General features: G+C 37.0%; 1 long non-coding RNA gene across 5 annotated transcripts in view; it reads left to right on the forward strand.

Moving 5' to 3' along the window:
- LOC147361816 (uncharacterized) overlaps window positions 1–22,206 on the forward strand; it is a 429,777-nt gene that overhangs the window by 199,004 nt on the left and 208,567 nt on the right. For 2 of the 5 annotated variants that reach the window (XR_015137660.1, XR_015137665.1), the window contains one exon: window positions 3,303–3,607. The exons of the other annotated variants lie outside the window; for them this stretch is intronic. This is a non-coding gene — a long non-coding RNA (uncharacterized LOC147361816). Of the gene's footprint in view, window positions 1–3,302; window positions 3,608–22,206 lie in introns of those variants that run through there. 5 annotated transcript variants of the gene reach the window in all.

Below are 22,206 nucleotides of genomic sequence, written 5' to 3' on the forward strand. Positions count from 1 at the left end.
ACGCAGTCTGGGTTGGTCATAACTTTTCTTCCAAGGAGCAAGAGTCTTTTAATTTCATGGCTGCAGTCACCACTTGCAGTGAGCCCCCCCAAATAAAATCTGTCACTGTTTCCCCATCTATTTACCATGAAGTGATGGGGCCAGATGCCATGATCTTTGTTTTCTGAACGTTGAGTTTTAAGCCAACTTTTTCACTCTCCTCTTTCACTTTCATCAAGAGGCTCTTTAGTTCTTACTTTGGAAAATAGTGTGGCTTTAATCATATCAACTCTACTTTTCTATTCAGATTCAGAAGGGCTACAAACAAAAGAAATTTTCTTCTGAACACTTTACTAATAACTCTGTCCATATTTACATTCAGATGGAGCAATATTCTGTCCAATAAGAATATATAAACAGCAACATTCAGTCTCTGATGAAGAAATGAATTTCATATAGAACCAAGTAATTATCTGTCTCTATAAATATAAAAGAAAAAGAATAATCCCATTTCAGACATGTCTAAGACTCAACTCCATTTTTGTTACATTTTTGGTAACACTGCTAGTCTCAGTATATAAATGCATAAAAAGTTGTGGTTATAATCCAGTCATTATTTAACTCCTTCTGTATATGAATCATTGCAATATTTTTGCCAAATTAAATTGTGGAGTCATGATCTAGATTACGTTAAAATCTAAGATATTTTCTAGATCTAAATAAACTATTAAAAAGAGCAAGAGATATTTCCTTTGAAAGAATAACTTATCTCAAAGTTGTAATTAAAGCTTTAAAATTATCTGGAATAATTTACACCCACACATTTGGTCATAGACACTCTGCAAACTTTTATGAGGTAATTTCACTGATATTTATTGGAGCATGTCTATTGAAAATTTCATCTTTATTTTTATTACAGGCAGTACTATAAAAAAAAATGCACTTAAATGAATGTCAGTGACTTCACTTTACATTTCAAGCTGTACAATTTTTCTGTTGTAATCATTAGTAACATTAGTGTTATATTTATTTATTTTTTACAGTTATATTTAAAGTAAAACTATTCATCGTGAATACACCCACACCAATGATATGAAAATTGAATATTAAACTTTCAATAGTTTTAATATAATATTTGAAAAAGTATACTTTTTTCACTGTAGCTTTTTTTATTTCTTCACTTTTATTGTTTATTAAAGTTTTAAAAATGTATTTGTTTATTTATTTTTAATTGAAAGATAATTACTTTACAATATTTTGTTGGTTTCTGCCATACATCAATGTGAATCAGTCATAGAAATGCATATGTCCCCTCTCTCTTGAACCTCCCTCACACCTTCTACCTCTTCCCATCACTCTAGGTTGTTAAAGAGCCCATATTTTTGCTGTTTTAAATTTTATATTTTTTTAATATCTTTTTTTGTGAGAAGATTATTATAGAGTGTTTGGGAATATTGGTCATGAGAATCTTTATCCCAGCTTATTTATCCTGGATCTACTATAACAATTCATGTTATGAAAGACAACTTTTTAAGATTTAAGATGTCTGAACCACTTCACAGATTCAGAGAGGTTGGCCATAGTAACAAAGCATCAGTCAGTGAAATTGCTCAGTTGTGTCCGACTTTTTGCAATCCCATGGACTGTAGCCTACCAGGCGCCTCCATCCATGGAATTTTCCAGGCAAGAGTACTGGAGTGGGTTGCCATTTCCATAAACACCCTTTATTATTGTTGTACTATTCATTTCTGAATTTCCTCTAGTTGCTCTTCCAGCTCCTCCAAGTCCAGTCACTCAAACTAAACAACCCTTTAATTGCTCCCTCTAGGCTACCAAAGGATTAACTTTTACATTTTACTTGATTTCTTAGCAGTATTTGACATCTTTTGATCATTTACTCCTTTAAACATTCTTTTCTTAGATTTTTAAACATGTTTTTATTTTGTCTGTTTTGGCTCTCTCTCTCTGGCTTCAAGTTCCAACTTTCTTGATGAATTCTCCTCTACCTGATTCATGAATGTTTCCCTTAATGTAGGTCTATCTTTTATTATCTAATGATCTTTCTTGAGGATTGCATGTATTCCTAAGGCTTGACTGTTAATTTTATGCCAACAGATTCTAAATGTTTTCTAACAGTGAGGACCTTACTTCTGACTTCTGTAACTACATATTTAAATGTTGTCAGCATTTGAAATTTTTCCATGGATATTACAGCGTCTAAAAAGTTTACCATTTTCCCCTTTTTTAAGTATATTTCTTATTCTAAATTATCTTTCTCAGGAATTGACACACCTTTATAATACTTAGTGGCTGATGGCAGAAACCTCTAAATTCTTCCTTAAATCTGTCTACTCTTCTGCTTCTTCCTCTGAACCATTATGTGATTCTATCTAAGCCCCTGGAAGAAAGATTTAGATTGTGTGGGACTGTTTTGGTTATCTCTGTGTATTGGTAGTGGTAAGGAAATTACCTTATAGGGATAACAAAAATTATAATATCCTACAATACATAGGACAGTTCTACATAATTAATTTTTTTCACATTGGATTTATTTTAATGAAGAGTATTTAATATAGAAAATAGGGTAAATAGAAGGACTTGGAGAATTATAAAAGCAAAATGGAGATACTAAACTATCAGAGAAATAATAAGTACAGAGAGTGTCTCTCACCCTAAGCTGAAAATGAGAAGGACATGTGGTTATCAGAATCTAAAGTTTCGAGGTAGGGCCCCAGAGAAGTAGAACTCTGCAGAGGAGGCATAGTCCAGCTAGAGGGGTGATCTTGGAAGCTCAGAGGAGGAGCCTGCAGAGATGGAACTCAAACAGTGAAGGAGAGGGCACAGATTGGCTGCTGTGGGTCCCTTGAAAGAAGCCAGTGAAGCTGGTTTTGTGAATATGTAAAGAATTTGGAAACTGGAGCTAACCACTGCTGGACCAGCTGTAGCTACATGAAAGAAGAGCTTACTAATTCACCTGATGCAGGTGGGAAGAGTACGCACCTCTGATACTATTGACAGAAACTTACAGAAAACCATTGAGAAGGGAAAAGGTAGTTTTCAGGGTCCTAGTAACCCACTCCAGTGTTCTTGCCTGGAGAATCCCATGGACAGAGGAGCCTGGTGGGCTGCCGTCTATGCGGTTGCACAGAGTCGGACACAACTGAAGTGACTTAGCAGCAGCAGTACCAGAATTAGTAATGTTGATAAGAAGGGCTACCTTGAAGCCTAGAGATGATAGTTTTATAACCATTATTTCTCAGTGTTGAGACACATTGAATAGATAACTAATTAGTCACTATGTTTTCTATCTGTCAACTATCCAGACTAAGAGATGGGAATACCAGACTACCTGACCTGCCTCGTGAGAAACCTGTATGCTGGTCAGAAAGCAGCAGTTAGAACTGGACATGGAACAACAGACTGGTCCCAAATAGGAAAAGGAGTACATCAAGGCTGTATATTGTTACCCTGCTTATTTAACTTATATGCAGAGTACATCATGAGAAATGCTGGGCTGAAGGAAGCACAGGCTGGAATCAAGATTGCCAGGAGAATATCAATAACCTCAGATATGCAGGTGACACCACCCTTATGGCAGAAAGTGAAGAAGAACTAAAGAGCCTCTTGATGAAGGTGAAAAAGGAGAGTGAAAAAGTTGGCTTAAAACTCAACATTCAGAAAATGAAGATCATGGCATCCGGTCCCATCCCTTCATGGCAAATAGATGTGGAAATAATGGAAACAGTGTCAGACTTTATTTTTCTGGGCTCCAAAATCACTGCAGATGGTGATTGCAGCCATGAAATTAAAAGATGCTTACTCCTTGGAAGGAAAGTTATGACCAACCTAGACAGCATATTAAAAAGCAGAGACATTATTTTGTCAACAAAGGTCCATCTAGCCAAGGCTATGGTTTTTCCAGTGGTCATGTATGGATGTGAGAGTTGGACTATAAAGAAATCTGAGTGCCAAAGAATTGATGCTTTCGAACTGTGGTGTTGGAGAAGACTCTTGAGAGTCCCTTGGACTGCAAGGAGATCCAACCAATCCATCCTAAAGGAAATCAGTCCTGGGTGTTCATTGGAAGGACTAATGTTGAAGCTGCAACTCCAATACTTTGGCCACCTGATGCAGAGTTGACTCACTGAAAAAACCCTGATGCTGGGAATGATTGAGGACAGGAGGAGAAGGGGATGACAGAGGATGAGATGGTTGGATGGCATCACAGACTCAATGGACATCGGTTTGGGTGAACTCCGGGAGTTGGTGGACAGGGAGGCCTGGAATGCTGCGGTTCATGGTGTCACAAATAATTGGACATGACTGAGTGACTGAACTGAACTGAACCTGAAATAAGAGATCTTTTGACAAAGTAATGTTATAAAATGTTATAAAATGTTATTTCTTTCCAGTTTTATATTTAAAAGAGGTGTGAAAGGCTAAATTTATGCCTAGTGAACCAACATTAAAATCTTGACAGATTTATTAAATATGAATTTAAATTTTTAGCAATTTGATTATTAAATAAGTGATGTATAGATTTGATCATACATATTGTGGAACTGTTAAATGCAAAAGACCAAATACATTGATCATAAAGATTTTAAAGAATAAAGTATTACACTAAAATTCAGGCAACACATAACAGTATCAAAATAAAAAGTTCTTAAAAGACTTAAAGTATCCTCCCCGCAAAGAATATTCTTTTGGAATCGCTGATGAAGAGCAACACAAACTGAATGATTAGAAAAGAATGTATCCATAATAAGCAAATTTCTATCCAACAAGGCATATAGAAAAATAACGCACTCAATCTCATCTCTGTGTCTAGGAATATTTTGACATTGTAACATACCTGTTTAGGTACAAAACAGTAGTCTTATCCTCCTAGTATGGTAGGCAGCCAATGTAGTCAGTTACAGAAACAAGCATGCTTTCAGCACTGCAGGGCTGACTAAACCAAGCCCTTTATAAAATCAACCATGCAGTCTTTCAGCAGTTTTGTGGTAGCTGCAATGAAACACAGCTTACACTTAACCACTGAAATAGTCTCCAAGGAAGCTTCATGTCACGAGCAGGTTAACATTGTGGAATGAAGGTGCTGCCTCAGATCCTTACCTGTTTACCACTTTGGTAAACTGAAAGTCACAAATGCAGAAGTTTCTCAAAATTTAAACATAGAGATATTATATTACTCAACGATTCTCTTCTTAGGTATTTACCCAATAGAATAGAAAACCTATGTCCTCAAACAAACGTGTTTACTAATGTTTAGAGTTGTGTTATTCATAATAGCCAAAAAGAGAAAACAACCTAAATGTGCACTAAGTGATGAATGAACAACATGGGATATCCCCTTGAAATTGATTACTGTGCAGTAGTCAAACAGATTGAATTACTGATATTCACTACAGCATGAACTGAGCTCAAAAGAAGCCAGACATGAAAGGCCACATATCATATGATTCCATTTACATGAGATGTTCTAATAGGCCAATTTATGGAGACAGAAAACATATTATCTTGGCAGAAACTGAAGGGTAGGAGAGTTAGAGAATGCCTGCTAATGGACACAGATTTTCATTTTGGGGTGATGACAACATTCTAGAATTAGAAAGTGCTGATAGTTGGCCAGCTTTGTGTTTTCTAAAACTCACTGGACTGTGCATTGTAAAAGTGTGAATCATATGTGGTATATTTCAATAATAAAAATATATGAGAGGGAAAAGAGTGGAAGCAAGGCTTTAAATTAGAGGGAATTTTAAATTGTTTCTGTGAAAGATGAGAAGGTGCTGAACTATTGAGGAGGAAGAAACTGTGGGTTAGATAGATGTTGAAAGGTTTGAGATGCATTTTTAACTCATATTTCTAATTGACATATAGATATTAATTAGGAATTCCAGCTCTTATTATTTATACTTTCAAATTGTTTTCAAGCCTGCTATACCAGTTTTCCATCCAGTACACGATACATTCCACCAAGAATTAGTCACCAATTGTTTGCTTTGCTATTTCATCTGACTGTATTACCTTCAATTTCATGTGACTATAATACCTATCTCTTAATATTTTAAGATGTAAATTAAATTTACACTTCTTGAATATTCCTTTAATATAGACCACCCCTTCTTCCATTTAAAGGAGACTCTTCTTCTCTGTCCTCTCAGGTTTTCTCAGATACCTCCTGTCTGGGGGAGAATAACTTTTCTTCTACCCTTTTAGGATCTTCTGGCTGTTCTAAGAAATAAAATTGACATGAGACAGATTAACAGGAAAAAAAAATCAGACAAAAATTTAATAACATATAGACACGGGAGAGACCCAAGAGAACAAAAACTCACCAAAATGGCCAAAACCTTCACCTTAAAGATTATCTTCCGCAGAAGACAAAACAGGATATTGGGGGTAGTGATTTGGGACTTTGAAAGGGAGGAAGGCAGTTCCCATGGAGAGAGAATGCAAATATTTGGTAAATAAATGTCTGCTGGGTCACGCAGAGACAATGGAAACAGTGTAAACTGATCTCTAGTCTCTGCAGAATTTCCTCTACCTAACCTAGCCCATATTGTTTCAGATATTTCTGATGATAACTCTGTGCTGGGAACAGGCTTTCTATCTACATTGTTTTGGACAGTTAGAGGGAAGGTCAGAATTTCAAGGAGAAACTTGTCGACCTTGACTTTCACAGTTGGAAAAATCCACATGTCGCAGAGATGTTTGGGATGGCAAGTTTTGCTTCCCTATACTATGTTAGGCTTCGCAGGTGCCACTGGTGGCACTAGTAAAGAACCCGCCTGCCAGTGTAGGAGATGAAAGAGACTGGTTTGATCTCTGGGTCAGGAAAATCCCCTGGAGAAGGGCATGGCAACCCACTCTACTATTCTTGCCTGGAGAATCCCATGGACAGAGGAGCCGGGCAGACTACAGTTCATAGGGTCGCAAAAAGTCAGACACAACTGAAGTGACTTAGTATGCACGCATGCACACACACAAATATGTCATGTCACTATCTTCCTTGAGTTGAAGAATGTATGCACTTGGCTTAACCCAACCACAGAGTATAAACATGCCGCAGTGGAAACTATGCATTTTTAAACATCTTCATTCTTAATTCAACAAGACCTTTTGGATACATAGTTTGAAATTTTATATTGATAAATAAAGCTGGAGTTGATAAAAAATATTTTCTTGTCTTTATAGTCTGTGTTCTTAATGTACTTTAGCAGCATACATCCGATCTTCACTGTTTGTGGGTTCTGTACTTAGAAATCACTTGCTTGCTAAAGTTTCTTTGTTACCTCTAGCATACTCAGGGTTCTTCCCTTAGGGTGGTTACTTGAGGTCAAAGGCAGTGCAAAATATTGGAGCTACTCAGTGACCGCCTTCCCAGAAGAGGCTGAGCAAGGAGGTGTTCCTCCTTCTTCTTGCAGCCGGGATTCTGTAAACAAGCACACTGTTCATGGTCTATTTAGCATATGACGTTTTTCTCATTTTGTGGATTTTGTTGGTGGTTTGCTTCTTAAAATGACCCCCAAGTGCAGCTGCTGAAGAGCTGCTGTTCTTAAGACTGTGATGGGTGATATGGAAAAATATATGTTAGACAAACTTCATTCATGTATGAATTTTTGTGCTGTTGGTTGTGAATTTAATTTCTATGAATCAACGTAATATATTAAATAAGTCATCATTAAACAAAAATACACATTTTAAAAGGTTATGTAACAGATAGGGAAAAAAAAAGTTCTATATTGATTAGTCTATGAAAATGTGACCAGAAGCTGGCAGGAGCCTAACTGTATTTCTTCTGTGAGCAATGGTTCAATATTTAATAATTCAGTATTGGCAGTGACTTTATAGATATACTGCAGTGGCTAACAATAATTGTCAGGATAGGTAAAAGATTTTCATTCTTGTATGTAACAAAAAATTGCATTTCACTTGTTTGCACTTTATATTTTCCTTTAATACTATAAAATACAAAAAAAGTTTAAATGCCATTAATTTATAAATTATTTTTACTTTAAAAGTGATGAGAATATTACTATGCCATTTTAGTAAATTTTAATAAAACCTTTAAAATTTGCATAAAGAGGATAAAGTGGTTAACAATAAATTTAGAACATTTGACATTTATCTTTTTCAGAATGTTTTTTAATCTTAGGCAGTTACTTAGCATGTTTACTGCAAAGAATATCTTATTTTATATCCAAAAGTAGACGTATATTTTCCAAAATGAAAATATTAGTGTAACAAAAAAAATGCATTATATACTTAAAACAGATAAAGTCACTTTCTTTCATAAAGTTAATGCCTTTGGAAGGTGCCCAAAACTATGACAGCTTCAGAAATGTGTATTTGAACCTCTGACAGCCACCATAGTGTCTCAATTCACTAAGCAGAATTTCCTGCTAAAAATGTTTAAATTCGGACATTCTGATACCCAAAGATCATGTGTGTATGTAGATGTATGCTCACTGAAGTTAGAATAACTAACAAAACAGAAGACATTTGTTGTTCAATATGGCAACCCACTCCAGTATTCTTGCCTAGAGAATCCCAGGAATGGAGGAGCCTGGTGGGCTGCTGTCCATGGGGTAGCACAGAGTCAGACACAACTGAAGCGACTTAGCAACAGCAGTAGCAGAACACAGGTACTTTTAAATTAGGCACAAAAGGTGGCTATTTTTCTAAACTTTAGGCTCCCAAAGTAAGATGGAACAATATTCAGTCTTTGACTTGTTGAAGGAAAAACATCTTTCCCAAGATGAAAGACGAACATTATCATCTATCGTATCAGTGGACACTGCTTTTAAAATGTGTATGTGTGTGTGCATGTGTGCTCAGTCATGCCCAACTCTTTGCAACCCATGGACTGCAGCCCGCAAGGCTCCTCTGTCCATGTGATTTCCCAGTCAAGAATACTGGACTGGGTTGCCATTTCCTTCTCCAGGGGATCTTCCCAACACAGGGATCAAACCCTCATCTCCTTTGTCTCCTGCCTTGCAGGCAGATTCTTTACCTCCTGAGCCATCAAGGAAGACCCCAAAACATGATACTAACCCTGATTTTAAAACATTCTCTTTATTCAGAGTATCATGTCAATTATTATAAAATTATCTTAGATCCTATAGTAGAGATTATTGACTGAATCATTTTAAACTTTTTCTTAACCAATTCATTTCTTTATTTGGAGGTATGTTAATTCAAGAAAGTCTTTCCAAAAAAGGTAAATATATTCCAGCTTGTATTGATGCTTTATCAAATGTATGTTCTCTTGCTGCTGAGTCTCTTATATTATGGTTTCATTTCCTGTCTTGCTCTACTAATCAGTAAGGCCTTGTGGACCACTGCAATAAAATATCCTCACAAAAATGGCTGTCTCTAATTGAGACTGACTTCATGCATTAGTCTAAAAGTTTAAGTGGAAGATAAATGATAGGTGTGAAAGACTTTTTTTTTTTTTAATTCTGTAAGAAAATTCAGGATCAGTGAAGCACAGAGAGTTAACTTACCCTGTGTTAGTTACTTAGTCGTGTCTGATTCTTTGTGGCCCCATGGATTGTAGCCATCCAGGCTCCTCTGTCCATGGGATTCTCCAGGCAAAAATACTGGAGTGGGTTGCCATGCCCTTCTCTGGAATCTTCTGAACCAGGGATCAAACCCGGGTCTCCTGCTTTATAGGCAGATTCTTTACCATTTGAGCCACCAGGGAAGCCCTAGGAAGGGTTTTTTTAAAAAAAGAAAGGCTTCCCTCATGGCTCCACAGGGAAAGAATCTGCCTGCAATTCAGAAGACACAGGAGATACAGGTTCAATGCCTGGGTTGTGAAGATACCCTGGATAAGGAAATGGCAACCCACTCCAGTATTTCTGCCTGAAAAGTCCCATGGACAGAGGAGCCTGACGGCCAAAGGAGGCTGACAGGCTACAGTCCATAGGGTGGCAAAGAGTCAAGCATGACTGAGCACACACACAATAAAAGGGCCACTGTTTCTTTTTTTTTTTTTTTTCCTCTTATATACTTTATTTTGGAGGTAATACTGTCTTCTCAGTAAATAATAAAGTTGATAATTTAATAAGAACTTGCCATTTACACCAGGAGAAATAATGAAATTCATTTCAGAGTAAAGCCACATTTAGGAAAGGTCAGCTCAGGAGACAAATACAGCATCTTCTTCATTCCTTGGTTCTTATACAGAATTTGCTGCTTCCCAGGTCATATGGAAAATACTACTGGGCTTAAGTTTGCTTCAATAGCTTTCTATTTGTGCTAATACATCTCAACTTTTTCTGTATTCTAATACATGCTGTCTTTGGTTCATCTCTTTCTCCTTCTGGAGTTTTACCCATAGGAACTCTTTGAATATAAGTAACATATCATAAGTACATTTGCCTAGTCCTCTCACATATTGCTGACATTTCAAAAATCAGATATAAATAATTATTTGAGTGCTTATTATACACATATTCTAATTCTTTAGGTTGCTGCTGCTGCTGCTAAGTCGCTTCAGTCGTGTCTGACTCTGTGCAACGCCATAGACGGCAGCCCACCAGGCTTCCCCGTCCCTGGGATTCTCCAGGCAAGAACACTGGAGTGTGTTGCCATTTCCTTCTCCAATGCATGAAAGTGAAAAGTGAAAGTGAAGTCACTCAGTCGTGTCTGAATCTTCGCGACCCCATGGACTGCAGCCTACCAGGCTCCTCCATCCATGGGATTTTCTAGGCAAGAGTACTGGAGTGGGGTGCCATCACCTTCTCCAAATTCTTTAGGTTGCAAATAGCCAAAAACTAGTTCAAAGAGGCTAATGCATTTTATAGTAATTATAAAACGTTTTTTCTAGACATGGAAGCAGGGCATGCATCAGACACTGTAATGTAACACAGGAGAGTCAATGGGAATATGGAATTCTGACTCGCTTCCTGCCTATCTCTCATTTTCTCTATCCTTATTTTTTCTTTCTTTCTTATCCTTCTCCTGTCAGAACAGTCCTCTAAACATAAGACTCTAATATTAAGAATGTATGATCAAGAACAAAGTTTTAACTGAGAGAGTGTAAAATTGAACATGCATTTTAAGCAAAAAAACTATAGGAATTTATATTAGTTCAAATGAACATTAAAAAAATTTACTTTCTTTTTTTAATTTTAAATATATTTATTTTCTTAATTGAAGGATAATTGCTTTACAGAATAGTTTTGGTTTCTGCCAAACATCAACATGTATCAGCCATAGGTATAAAATTTTATTTAGAAATAATCATTTGTTTTCCTATTTTCAGAAGTCATATTTTTGTTGAATTTATGAATATAAAATTGATATCTAAAAGTTCTACTTTATTTCTACTCAGTTCTCTAAAAATCAGAAATTACCTAGTGTAAGTCAGTTGACTGGAGTAAAGCACACACATGCTTTACTCATAACAAAAGCATGAGTTTGATATTTTCATGAACCTTTAGATCTAGATACAATACCAAAAAGAAATGATAATGGTGTATTTCTTTATCATGGAGAAAGTTAAACAAAGAAAACTGACACTATAAATTAAAACTTAAAATTAAGACATTTGTATAAATTAAGATTAATAGATTTTATAGTATGTAACATACTAGAGAACCTGTTTTATATTAGCCATCTAACAAATTATAGGAAACACATTATCCAGTTGTGAGCAATTAGCACTTTCAACTTTCATTTGTATATGGCTTGAAAAATGTAGAATATCCTTTTATCATAATGAGAACTAAATCTTAAGATATTATCATGAGTGCCACCAGTTTGGCAAGTTTTCATGCAAGTCAATGATCTGCAGTGTCAATTCTCTAAAATTAAGGCTAAAAAATAGCACATCAGCCATTCATGGATTAATGTAAATCACTTAAAAGAACAGAGGAAACAAGTACATCACACTTAAATTCTAAATTAGCAAAACTGTTCTTTCCTGATTTATAGGTTATTTTCTTTTCTTTTTTCCAACTGTTGTTGACTTCTATATAGAACTTCCATCTTTGCTGCACTTATTGAGAAGTACCTAAGCTTCAAGCTTAAGTTACAATAGTTTAAAAACAGCTTATTTTTTATTAGAACACTAGAAATATTTTCTTTGTGTTTCTATGAAATCATTTCTCATGAGAGGTTAAGGAATCAAACTATAGTGTATCTATTGTGGAAGATTTCCCTGGTTTGATTGAAAATTGGAAAACCAAAAATTAAAGTGAAATCCACTATGTGTATATATATATATATATATTTTTTTTTTTTTTTTAAGGCACTGTTTGTATGCAATCCCTACCAATCGGGATCTTACTGTGTTCTCACTGATATACACAAGTAACCAACACATAAATGGTGGTCAAATGCATCTTTCCTATTGGGTCAAGCAATTGGGCAAGAAGTCCCATACTCTAGGGAAATTAATAGAGCTAAAGTGGGCAATATAGTATGCTCTCTATTTAACCACAGCTGATTGAAAACAACTAAGAATCTCTACAGAGTGGCCAGCATCCTTTGTGGCCTTAGAAAAATTAAGTCCTGCCTGATTCGCTCCTTGTAAAGTTATGCTACGTGCTTAGTCACTCACTTGTGTCCAAATCTTTGCAACTCCATGGACTGTAGCCTGCCAGCCTTCTCTGTCCATGGGATTATCCCGGCAAGAATACTGGAGTGGGTTGCCATACCCTCCTCCAGGGGATCTTGCCAAGCCAGGGATCAAACCCAGTTCTCCCACATTGCAGGTAAATTCTTTACCATTTGAGCCACCAGGGAGTGAGTGAGTGAGTGAGTGAGTGAAGTCACTCAGTCGTGTCCAACTCTTTGCGACCCCATGGACTGTAGCCTACCAGGTTCCTCCCTCCATGGGATTCTCCAGGCAAGAGTACTGGAGTGGGTTGCCATTGCCTTCTCCAGGGGATCTTCCCAAGCCAGGGATCGAACCTGGGTCTCCCACATTCCAGGCAGATGCTTTAACTTCTGAGCCACCAGAGAAGCCCCTTGAAAAGATTAGTGCAAGGCATTTAGGTAAAGATATTTTTCTATTTTCTTGGGCTCCAAAATCACTGCAGACGGTGAGTGCAGTCATGAAATTAAAAGATGCTTGCTCCTTGGAAGAAAAGCTATGACCAACCTAGATAGCATATTAAAAAGCAGAGACATCACTTTGCCAACAACTGTCCATATAATCAAAGCTATGGATTTACAATAGTCATCTATGGATGTGAGATTTGGACTATAAAGAAAGGTGAGCACCAAAGAATTGATGCTTTTGAACTGTGGTGCTGGAGAGGACTTTGAGAGTCCCTTGAACTGCAAGGAGATCCAGCCAATCAAGCATAAAGGAAATCAACCCTGAGTATTCATTGGAAGGACTGATGCAGAAGCTGAAGCTCCAATACTTTGGCCAAAGTAAAGAACTGACTCATTGCAGAGAACTTTACTGCAAAGTAAAGATGCAAAGAACTGACTCATTGGAAAAGACCCTGATGCTGGGAAAGATTGAAGGCAGGAGGAGAAAGGGACGACAGAGGATGAAATGGTTGGATGGCATCACTGACTCAATGGACAAGAGTTTGAGCAGGCTCCAGGAGTTGGTGAAGGACAGGGAAGCCTGGTGTGCTGCAGTTCATGGGGTCACAAAGAGTCAGACATGACTGAGCAACTTAATTGAACTGAACTGATAACTCAAGAAGGCAAAAAAATATTTTGCAGTTCTGCATGAACAATTTCATTTAACACAGTTTCTAGAACACCCACTGGGAAATATGTGAATGTTTATTGGACATGATAACTCAGGCTTTTGCTCATCACATGACTACTTCCTTAAGTAATTCAGGCTCAGACGGAGTTGTAAGCCCCTCCCCAGCACTTTCATATTAATAGAAAGCAGAATGCCTGTACATCCCACCTTTATAAGTAGAGTCAAAGAATCCCTTTTATACACATTTTAAAATTCCAATAAGCTATTCTTCTCACATTTTTTCCATAAAAACGTAGTGCCTTAGTTTCTACATATGACTTGATATAGAGAGAAACTATCTTAAGTACAATCTCCCCCTACCAAAAAAAAAAATTGTTAAAAAGGAACTTTGTACAAACCTGCCTAGAAGGCACTGGTATGTGTACTGGAACGCATTATCATTAGAATTGTTGCCTTTCACGGAAGCTGACCCTAGAACTTGAGGTGTGTTTCTGTTGCCACCAGTGAGTGTCCTCATCAAGACAGGTTCCTCTTGGTGGCAGTTAACTGACTATGAACGTGTGACTATGAACAGGAAGCTGGCAGCAAGAGTAGTAGCAGTCCTCTTGGTTGTGAATCTTTTGTTTTCAATTCTTTGTTTTATTTTATATTTTGAATCAACCCTGAAAGGTCAAAGTAGCACCCATTTTCAACCTTCTAGATTATTCTGAAAGTCAATTTCTAGAATAAAAATCCTTTGTTTTAGTTTAATGGAAATAAATAAAGATGAGTAACCAGCAAAATTACAGGAGATAACTATTGATAAAATGTGAACCTAATGTTGATTATGTGGTCTGCTTGAATGTAAAAATTTGATCATCTAATCAGAATTAGAAAAGGGATACTCGGATCCCATGGAATGTGGTAATGCAGTCTTAGGGGTGCTGCTGGCACCTATTCCTGAAAAAAGATGTCAGACTGCTAGAAGCTTCCTAGCTTTCAGTTAACAGAAAATGAGTTTCTCTAACTGGTCTCTGCCATGGGGCAAGGAGCATTGCAACTTTGCCTTTGTGACTGCTTGAATTATCTTCCCACAGATCAAGATAATATACGGGAAATATGTCAAGCACTAATAGAAGAGCAGGGCATGCATGTAGGGTTTTGGAGCAAATCCATGCACACTTCAGATAGCATTTTTCATGGAAACAGATCCTGGATCGCTACTGAGACCTAACAGTTTGAATATCTTGAACTTGGGACAAGTATTAATGACTGTAACTACTAAAATGTTTGTCATAAATTGAGTGTTATCTGATTTACCTCTTCCCAATTTTTCTGGGGCAGCAGTATTCATCAAATGAAAGTTGGGAAAGTGAAGATCAGCTTCAACAGGCTCTGAATAACTGTATGAGCATAAACACATAAATAACTGTTAAACGCATAAATAACTGTATGAGCTGGTGACTCATTTCCCAGTATACCTCCTCTTGGATAGCAGTAGCAGTGTTAGTCACTCAGTTGTGTCCAACTGTTTGCAACCCCATGAACTGTAGCCTGCCAGGCTCCTCTGTCCATGGGACTCTCAAGGCAAGAATACTGGAGTGGATTGTTATTCCTTCTCCAGAGGATCTTCCTGACCCAGGGATTGAATCCAGGTCTCCTGCATTGCAGACAGATTCTTTACCATCTGAGCTACAGGGAAAATTCTCTTGGATGAACCACCACATTTTCCTCTACTCACATTAATGGCCTGTGGGTTATTTATTGACCATTTCAGATTATTGAATAGCAAAGCATTGAGCCTGATTTAAAGGTAATTCTACATATTATATTGACACTAGGCAGTGATGGGCTGTATATTGTAGTGCAAAGCAGAGTGGCCAAGTCCCTGAGACTGAGGTTCTATGCCTGATACACCATCCATATAAAAATAGTGGACATTCAGTTATGTTGAGTTGTGTCCATACTGATGTATATGACAATTTATCTTTACTGAAATAAACACTTATCCTGGAGATGGATGTACTAGCTCTGCCCACTATATCTTGGTCAGTAGTAGCTTTCATGAAATTCCCAAATATCTTCACATGCCTTACAATCTTGTTTCTGAACAACAAACTCATTTTATAGAAAAGAACATCAGACAATGGGATGATCTCAAAGGCTTATTTGACTATGAGTGGAATGGTCTCCAGAAGACTCAGAGATCCAGCTGGGAATTCAACCTTACAACTTTCGAGGAGCTAGACCATAAAATTTAGTCTATACTTTGATATGAGAAGCCTCATTTAGTGCTTCCATGTATTTCTAGAATATATGGGTCCACAAATTATAGAGTAAAAGTGGGAATGTTAACGTTGCATAACTACAAACTTGCAAAATCTTTATTTTCATCCTCTTTATTGTTAGCCTCTGCTGACTTAGAATTTTAATTTCTAAATGATAAATATCTTTACTAGGGGTCTTAACAACCATCCCAATAAACTGGACATTTCAGACCACCACTTGGTCATATTGAAGCTTTTTAAAACCCAGAAAATAAAATTTTAAAAAGATAATTTTGAGAAGTCTATCATGATTATAAAGGAAAAAGGGATGCTGCAATATAATGTTGTCAGAAGGTATATGTGTGCACTGACCTTGGAGACAGTTGCCATAGTGATAGGACTGGAACAACACAATGGAAAACAGATGTGGTGTTGCAGGTATTTCAGGAAAAAGTTCATGTCATACCTTAGTAAAGAACTTCATCCAGAGGCAATGCTGAATCTGTGCAAAGGAAACATGAAATGGATAATGAGAATGAAAAATACAGCTCTCCTAATTTTTATACAGTTAGCATGACTGCTTAACTACATGTGAAGTGATGGTAACCAATTTAAAAGGATAAACAAGTTATGAACCATAATAGATGACTTTAACACATCTCTCTTTCAATAACCAAAGAACAAGTATATGAATATCAATCAACAGTTCATGTGCCTCAATAAGTTATCAAATTGACCCAGGGATTAAAGCTGTGTCTTTTATGTCTCCTACACTGGCAAACAGGTTCTTTACCACTAATGCTACCTGGGACATCAAATCCCAAACAGTTTCAAAAAGGTTAAAATTTTTGAGCATATTCTCTGACCACAGTAACAGTACTATTAAATAATAAAAATAAAACTAGAATAATTCTAAAATTTTGAAAATTAATTAACACATGTCTAAATAACCCAGCTTCCCTAGTAGCACAGATGGTAAAGAATCCACCTGCAATTCAATAGATTCCAGTTCAGTCCCTGGGTTGGGAAGATCCCCTGGAGAAGGAAATGCAACCCACACGAGTATTCTTGTCAGGAGAGTCCATTAACAGAGAAGCCTGGTGGGCTATAGTCCATGGGGTCACAAAGAGTCAGAGGTGACAGAGCGACTAACACACGCATACACAAATAACCCAGGGTTTAAGACAAGAGTATACTAGAAACAAGAAAATATTTTAACTGAGAGGTAAGGAAGATATGATATATCAAATATTGTGAGATATAGCTAAATCAGTGTTCAGGAAAAAAAAAATGTGTAGCCTTCAATGAACATATTAAAGAAGACAGACTAAAATTCAATGATTTTGGCTTCCATCATTACAAGTGAGAAAATGAAAAGCCTATCAAACCTAAGTATATTAAACAGAAGTAAAATAAGGATAACAGAATAATCTAATGATACAGAGGGCAAGGGCAATAGAGAAAGCCAAATTTAAATGTTGCTCTTTTGAAAAGATTAATAGACTTGTCATGAAGAGGGAAAAGAGAGAAAACACCATTAATGAACAGTTATTAGAAATAGAGAAGAATATATCAATTTGTACCATATGGGCATCAAAACTGTTAGAGAATATTACAAAATTATATTAAACCAATAAAGTTGGTATGTTATATAAAATAAACTATTGCATAAAATTATTCAGGTTTCTTCATATTCACTAATTCTTCCCTTGGTTGTATCAAGCCTACTGCTGAGCTTATGGAAAGCATTCCTTTTTGTAGCTGAGTTTTTATTTTGAATTTTTAAAAAATTCTTTCTATAACTTTTTATCTTTCCCCTCTCATTACTTGGACTTCCCTGGTGGCTCAGATGGTAAAGAATCTGCCCACAATGCAGGAGACCCAGGTACCATCAGGAAGATCTCCTGGAGAGGGGAATCACAAGGGGTCACAGATTCATTTTTATTTTGTATATACTTGCTTGTATATAACTACTCTTGTACACTGTCTACTTTCTCCACAGAGCCCTGAATATAGTAATCATAGCTGTTTAAGCTTCTCTAATAATTCAGATATCTTCATCATGTCTATTTCTGAAAATTGCTTTGTTTTTGCAAACTGAATGAGGTTTTGTTTTTATTTATTTTTTTGCTTTTTGTGACTTATAATTGTTGTTGAAAACTAGACATGCTGTATGAGCACCAGGAATCAATGTAAATATGCCTTTGGTGTGAGGATTTATGTTAATCTGGATAGGAGTTCAGCTGTGTTTAATGTTTTTATCTCTGCTCTTGACTTTGGACTTCTCATAATCACTTTTCCTTAGAAGAAGGCTGTCTTGAAACTCAGCTGTAATCCATTATTATTATACTGGCACCTTGTTGGTATGGGGGGAAGATTGGAGGGAAGAGAGTGCTCTATAATCTTCTAATTAAATTTTATAATTGACAACAGTATACTAGATAAACCACAGTATTATTATTTTATCAGAAAAAGATGCACAAAATATAACCATTAAAATAAGGCAGATTTTAAAGCTCACAAGTTTCTCTAGCCTAGACAAGCACTGTTGAATTTTTGAGAAGAGCCCACTGTAGTTGGGAACAATCAGGGAAGACTTTTCAGTGTTACAGGATCTGAAGGATGAGCTAACACAAAATAAGTAAAGAGGAGAGTATCCTGCATGGTCTGTAAAGGAAATGCGTAAGGAATATTGGGTAAACTGTATCTAATAGGTTCCGCTTGGTATTCAAGACTCACAAAGGAGAAAATGTAAATACTTTTTAAAATATGAAATTGGTGAACTGGTACCAGGTTCAAACACAGGTTAAAGAGACTATACTTTATTTTTCAGGAAGTACCAATCTTTGAAAATATTTGGGCAAGTGAGTGCCAACATGAAAGCTATATGTAAAGCAAAATGTACACATTTGCCTCAAAAAATAATTTATTTCAGTTATCAGACAAGAATACTGGCCTCAAGAATATCTCATAATAACAATCTATCTGAAATTTTTAACATGTGAATTTTCCTTGGAAATTTTAGTTCGCTCTTTCACACAGGGGCCTGTTTGCCCTCTCTGACAGCTTTGCATTTTATTTATTTATTTATTGTTGTTAAAAATATGTGACGAGCTGTTGCACATTTTATTTCACAGACCTCTGCTTAGATATGCCAAATACCTACTGGATCTAGTGTAGATGCCAGATTTTATTCTTGGCCCTAATATTATGACTCTGATTGCTTAAAGCTTTTGCATTCTCCAATATAAGAACTGCCATGATTTCATTCCTCCCCTCATAGCATTACTCAAGCTGCTTAACTCATTCCTGTTTCCTTTCCTCTGCATTCTCTAAGGACTCCCCACTCCACAGCTTTTCCACAATTATCAGGCAGCAGAGTGGACAAACTATTTTCTAATCCTATAACTGTATCACATTGTTTCTTTAGCTTTCTGGTACTGCACTGTGATTATATCTTAAAAGCACCTTCATAAAATTTCAGTTTTATGAGATCTCTCTTCTTGATCACCTTACACTAGATCAGTAGGGGAAAACTACAGTTGACTAGAAGTTTACAACCTGAAAAATATGTAACTTCTAATTGGAGAAGTATCTATTAATGTGTATCTATTATTATTCTATCACCAAGCAAAGAGCACATAGTGGAGTAAGTCTTTGGTAATATACTATTTAGAAAGCTCTTTATATTTTGCCACTAAAAGAATAGAATAAGAAAGCAAAACAGCAGCAAAACACTTTCTTTTTGTGACGACTTATATTCTCCAATGCATGAAAGTGAAAAGTGAAAGTGAAGTCGCTCAGTCAGGTCCGATTCTTAGCGACCCCATGGACTGCAGCCTACCAGGCTCCTCCATCCATGGGATTTTCCAGGCAAGAATACTGGAGTGGGGTGCCATTGTCGTCTCCATACAGCATAAAATGTATTTAAACAGATTATTGCTTGTGAAGTTGTAAGTTTTAATTAAACTTCATAGTAAGTAACGTTATAGCACAGTATAAAAAATTGTCTTCCAGGTTTAAATTAACTTGTTTTACAAACCTTGCATGATTTATGCAACATTAATTAAAGTATAATGAAGTCATGTCATCAAAATATGACCTATGTTCTCCTTTTAAAACAACTTACAGAAGTTCCATTTCGTAAAAGGCATTAGCAAATTATTGCCTGTGTATTTACATACTGTGTACACATTAGGGCATAATGAGAAATATTTGCACAAGATATAAATATTGTTTTATTAATTAAAATTATATTTAAATTCTGAGTCCATTTGTACTATGGCTGTTACCTATTTTCCCCATAAATATCTGCAATGAGAGAAAAAATTTTGATCTCCTAGGGAATAAATTTACATTCATTTATATAAAATACTGAATTCTTTGCAGATTCAATTGTTACTAACCTACTATACTTGAGGAGAAGGAAGCTGCATTAATTAATCAAGCTGACTCCAGATTCAAAAATTCTGAGCTAAATTTTTGAAATTGAAAAAAACCATGATACATGACCCATGACTCAGGAATAACTTTTTTGTACAATTGCTAAGTCATGTCCAACTCTTTGCAACCCCATGAACTGCAGCATGCCAGGCTTCCTGTCCTTTACTATCTCTAAGAGTTTATTTAAACTCACATCCATAGAGTCAATGATGCCATTCCACCATCTAATCCTTTCATCCCATTTTCCTCTCATCCTCAATCTTTCCCAGCATCAAGGTCTTTTCCAAAACACTGAGTCTTTGCATCAGGTGGCCAAAGTTTTTGAGCTTCAACTTCATCATCAGTCCTTCCAGTGAATATTCAGGGTTGACTTACTTTAGGATTGACTGGTTTGATATTTTGCCGTCCAAGGAATTCTCAAGAACCTTCTCTGGCACCACAGTTCAAAAACATCAATTCTTTGGCACTCAGCCTGCCTCTTGAGAACTCTGTATGCAGGTCAGAAAGCAACAGTTAGAACTAGACATGGAACAACAGACTGGGTCCAAATAGGAAAAGGAGTACATCAAGGCGGTATATTGTCACCCTGCTTATTTAACTTGTATGCAGAGTACTTCATGAAAAATGCTGGACTGGAAGAAGCACAAGCTGGAATCAAGATTGCCAGGAGAAATCTCAATAACCCCAGATATGCAGATGACACCACCCTTACGGCAGAAAGTGAAGACGAACTAAAAAGCCTCTCGATAAAAGTGAAAGTAGAGAGTGAAAAAGTTGGCTTAAAGCTCAACATTCAGAAAACGAAGATCATGGCATCTGGTCCCATCATTTCATGGGAAATAGGTGGGGAAACAGTGGAAACAGTGTCAGACTTTATTTTTCTGGGCTCCAAAATCACTGCAGATGGTGACTGCAGCCATGAAATTAAAAGACGCTTACTCCTTGGAAGGAAAGTTATGACCAACCTAGATAGCATATTCAAAAGCAGAGACATTACTTTGCCAACAAAGGTTCGTCTAGTCAAGGCTATGGTTTTTCCTGTGGTCATGTATGGATGTGAGAGTTGGACTGTGAAGAAAGCTGAGCGCCAAAGAATTGATGCTTTTGAACTGTGGTGTTGGAGAAGACTCTTGAGAGTCCCTTGGACTGCAAGGAGATCCAACCAGTCCATCCTAAAGGAGATCGGTCCTGGGCATTCATTGGAAAGACAGATACTAAAGCTGAAACTCCAGTACTTTGGCCACCTCATTTGAAGAGTTGACTCACTGGAAAAGACTCTGATGCTGGGAGGGATTGGGGGAAGGAGGAGAAGGGGACGACAGAGGATGAGATGGCTGGATGGCATCACTGACTCGATAGACGTGAGTCTGAGTGAATTCCAGGAGTTGGTGATGGACAGGGAGGCCTGGCGTGCTGTGATTCGTGGGGTTGCAAAGAGTCAGACACAACTGAGCGACTGAACTGAACTGAACTTCCTTATATTCCAACTCTTACTTACATCCATACATGACTATTGGAAAAACCATAGCTTTGACTAGACTGACTTTGTCAGCAAAGTGATGTCTCTGCTTTTTAATACACAAACTCAGTTTGTCATGGAGAAGGCAATGGCAACCCACTCCAGTACTCTTGCCTGGAAAATCCCATGGACGGAGGAGCCTGGTAGGCTGCAGTCCATGGGGTCCCTAAAGGTTGGACACGATTGAGCGTCTTCCCTTTCACTTTTCACTTTCATGCATTGGAGAAGGAAATGGCAACCCACTCCAATGTTCCTGCCTGGAGAATCCCAGGGACTGGGGGGCCTGGTGGGCTGCCGTCTATGGGGTCGCACAGAGTCAGACACGACTG

The sequence above is a fragment of the Bos grunniens genome, chromosome 12 (assembly GCF_055505025.1).
Source record: "Bos grunniens cultivar Pamir isolate PY7600 chromosome 12, Bosgru_T2T1.0, whole genome shotgun sequence".
NCBI lineage: Eukaryota > Metazoa > Chordata > Mammalia > Artiodactyla > Bovidae > Bos > Bos grunniens.